The sequence below is a fragment of the Colobus angolensis genome, unplaced genomic scaffold (assembly GCF_000951035.1).
Source record: "Colobus angolensis palliatus isolate OR3802 unplaced genomic scaffold, Cang.pa_1.0 Scaffold52, whole genome shotgun sequence".
Classification (NCBI taxonomy): Eukaryota; Metazoa; Chordata; class Mammalia; order Primates; family Cercopithecidae; genus Colobus; species Colobus angolensis.
In genome coordinates, this window is record NW_012118710.1 from 4,057,767 (window position 1) to 4,062,100 (window position 4,334).

Genomic DNA, 4,334 nt, shown 5'->3' on the forward strand with positions numbered 1-4,334 from the left:
GGTGGGCGGATCACCTGAGGTCAGGAATTCAAAACCAGTCTGGCCAACATGGGAAACCCCATCTCCACTAAAAATACAAAAATTAGCCAGGTGTGGTGGTGGGCACCTGTACTCCCAGCTACTCGGCAGGCGGAGGCACAAGAATCTCTTGAACCACAGAGGCGGAGGTTGCAGTGAGCCTAGGTCACGCCACTGCACTCCAGCCTGGGTGACAGAGTGAGACTCCGTAAAAAAAAAAAAAAAAAAAGAGAAAAAAAGATTGCAATGCAGGTGTTCTTGTTCTTAGACTGTGGGCGGAAGGGTGCTGCCTCACTCAGCCTTGTCTGTGTGATTGTGTTCCCCACAGCACAGTGTGCATCCTGTGTGGTAAAGAGGGGTAACGGGTAATGACGGTCTTCAAGGGTGTCTCTTAGTTCTAGGTCTTTCTATAATGGTCACACAGGAATTGGCTACCTTTTTCAAAAGGGGTCCCATTTCAAATTACAAACTCTATCTCCTCTGCTCACCACCCCCACTCCCCACCCCAGGGATAGGCCTGGAAGACCCCTGGTTGTGATTTGTGGAGGTGACTGGGTGGAAGTAACGGGGCTGAGAGTCTAATCATAAGATTCAGTTGTTGGTAACTGCCCAGGGGGTAGCATGTCTGTGAACTGTCAAATGCCACCACAAATTGGGAACCTTTAGGGTACTCGTTGACCCCTGCAACAAAACTCAGTCGTTTTCATAGTGTTAATTGGGAATTTGTTCACAAGCAGGAAATGAGAATATCTCCTCTGTTCTATGTATCAGAAGCCATGTTGGCCAGGTTGGTTTCAAACTCCCGACCTCAGGTGATCCGCCCACCTTGGCCTACCAAAGTGCTGGGACCACAGCACCTGGCCTGCACTGCAATCTTTTACCAGCTATTGTTATTATTACTATTATTATCATTACTTGCACATTCATAGTGCAAGTAAGATTGTAAGAAAAAATAATTTGTTAGGCCAGGTGCAGTGGTTCATGCCTGTAATCCCAGCACTTTCGGAGGCCAAGGCAGAAGGATCACTTGAGTCCAAGAGTTCAGGACAAGCCTGAGCAACCTAGGGAAGCCCTGTCTCTACAAAATTAAAATAAAATAAGTTAGCCAGTGTGGTGGTGCCTGTATCCCCAGCTACTTGGCAGGCTGAGGCAGGAGGATCACTTGAGCCTGGGAGATCGAGACTGCAATGAGCTATGATTGTACCATTGCACTCTAGCCTGAGCAGCAGAGCAAGACCCCATCTCAAAAAAAGAAAAAAAAAAGAAAAGAAATAAAAATTGCCAATTCATCGGGTTAGAAAGTTTCAAATGTTTTAGGAGTATCTTTCATTTACAAAAATTATACAGTATGTATAACAGACTAAGGCTAGCAATTTCTAGATTGTTGAGTTGATGTACTGATTACACATAATTTTTATCTAGTCAGTGAAGCAAGACTGACCCTAGGTGATGTTTTTCTGTTCTGGCTTAAGTTTTGTACCTAAACTTGAAAGTAATTGAAATGCATTTATATTCTGAAATTTAGATATTCTATCATTTCAAACTCAATGTAGTGTGGAGATAATCCTAATCAACAAATTTTAACCCAGCATTAAAAATATGTAGTTAAATGTCTATTTTATAGTCTAACATATTTAAACATAATATTAAAATAAACATATGATCTCAAGAACCAGACTCTGAAAAGAGGTAGACAGATTGAGTGTATCTGATATCTAAACAATAGACAAACCAAGTTTTTAAAAGATTAATTATGCCCCCACTTAAGGGCAGAAGTCTAATTCCACAGATTTGAAGAATATGTAGCCTCATGAACACATCTGACCAGAGATATGGGAGTGTTGCCTAGCAGAGTTAGTGGGATGGCACTTCTGATTCTTTTCTTTCTTTCTTTTATTTTATTTTTTATTATTATCGTTTTTTTGAGATGGAGTCTCGCTCTGTTGCCCAGGCTGGCCTGCAGTGGTGTGATCTCGGTTCACTGCAAGCTCCGCCTCCCAGGTTCACGCCATTCTACTGCCTCAGCCTCCCAAGTAGCTGGGACTACAGGCGCCTGCCACTATACCTGGCTAATCTTTTTGTATTTTTATTTTTTATTTTTATTTTTATTTTTGAGACGGAGTCTCGCTCTGTTGCCCAGGCTGGAGTGCAGTGGTGCAGTCTCGGCTCACTGCAATCTCCGCCCCCTGGGTTCACGCCATTCGCCATTCTCCTGCCTTAGCCTCCCGAGTAGCTGGGACTAGAGGCGCCGGCCACTGAGCCTGGCTAATTTTTTGTATTTTTAGTAGAGACGGGTTTCACCTTGTTAGCCAGGATGGTCTGGATCTCCTGACCTCCTGATCCGCCCGCCTTGGCTTCCCAAAGTGCTAGGATTACAGGCATGAATCTTTTTGTACTTTTAGTAGGGTTGGGGTTTCACCGTGTTAGCCAGGATCGTCTCCATCTCCCGACCTCGTGATCCACGCGCCTCAGCCTCCCAAAGTGCTGGGATTACAGGTATGAGCCACCGCGCCTGGCCGGCACTTCTGATTCTTACCCTGAGAACGAGACTCACTAGGTCAGTCACCTCTTTTGCAATTATTAAACTACTTGCTTTGATATCGTGAATATAGACACAAGTATAAAAATCTCTTGTTGAACAGCAAAAGACAGAGCTGAAGGTGAGATGAAAACCCAGGCTTTTCAAGGTGAAAGCTAAACAATATTTCACAAAAGACCAAATGCTGGATTGGTTTGTGGATGAGGGACCATACTGAGTTTAACTGGCTACATAGCATTGATTGAGTGCTTACTACATGTGCCAGGTCTGTTTGAGGGCTTCTCAGATAGAACACAATTTTTCATACAACAGCACTATAAAATATTGTTGCTCTCATTTTACAGAAGAGGAGCTTAGGTTCTGAGATGTATATTTTGCAATTTTACTTGTCAGTGTTAAGATTGTTCATGATCTGAGTTTCTTGCTTTTGTAAAAAAAGATTTATTGTATTCATGGTGCCTGTCTAGTCCTGCAACTCCCTACCATGTTATATGTTAAAATTGAAAATGTCATCCATTGATTCGTCCCAGTCAGTAAATATTTAATAAATACCAATGTGCATAGCACTGGGCCAGGGGTGGAATGACTCAAACCCTGCCCTAGGGATGTTTGTAATCTAGAAGGGAGATGAGATAAAAATACGTCTTTCTTTCCTTCTTTCTTTTCGTTTTTCTTTTTTTTCGTTTTTTTTGAGACTGAGTCTTGCTCTGTTGCCTGGGCTACGCAGTGTTGTAATCTTGGCTCACTGCAACCTCCACTTCCCGAGTTAAAGCAATTCTCCTGCCTCAGCCTCCCAAGTAGCTAGGACTACAGGTGCAGGCGACTATGCCCAGCTAAGTTTTGTATTTTAGTAGAGATGGGGTTTCACCCTGGTGACCAGGCTGGTCTCGAACTCAAGTGGTCTGCCTGCCTCGGCCTCCCAAAGGGCTGGAATTACTGGAGTGAGCCACTTTGCCTGGCTTAAAAATACCTGTCTCATTTAACTCAACATTTCCCCTTCTAGGTCTATACTCAAGAGAGATGCGAACATATGTCCACACAAAAACCTGTACACAAATGCTTATAGCAGCATTATTCATAACAGCTGCTTCCGTAAACAACACAAATGTCCATCAACTGATGAATGAACAAAATGTGGTATATCCACACAATAGAATATTATTTGGCCTTAAAAAGAAATGAAGTACTGATACATTCAGTACTTTGTCTACAACAGAGATGAACCTGGACACCATTACGCTAAGTGAAAGAAGCCAGTCACAAAACACCACATATTATACTATCCATTTTTATGAAATGTCCAGAATGGGTAAATCTATAGAGATGGAAAGTAGTGGTTGCCAGTGCCTGGGGGCGTGGGGAGCTTGGGGGTTGACAGCTAAAGGATACGGGGTTTCTTTTAGGAATGATAAAAATGTTCTAGGTCGGATGCAGTGGCTCACATCTGTAATCCCAGCACTTTGGGAGGCCAAGGTGGATGGATCACTTGAGGCCAGGAGTCTAAGACCAGCCTAGCCAAATGGTGAAACTCCATCTCCACCACAAATACAAAAATTAGCTGGGTGTTGTGGGCAAAACTGTAATCCCAGCTACTTGGGAGGCTGAGGCAGGAGAATCTTTTGAGCCTGGGAGGTGGAGTTTGCAGTGAGCCAAGGAGATCAGGCCACTGCCCTCCAGCATGGGCAACACGACTAGGTCTCAAAAAAAAAAAAAAATTTCTAAAATTGATTGCAGCAATGGTTGCACAATTTTGTGAATATACTAAAAATTGTTGAAC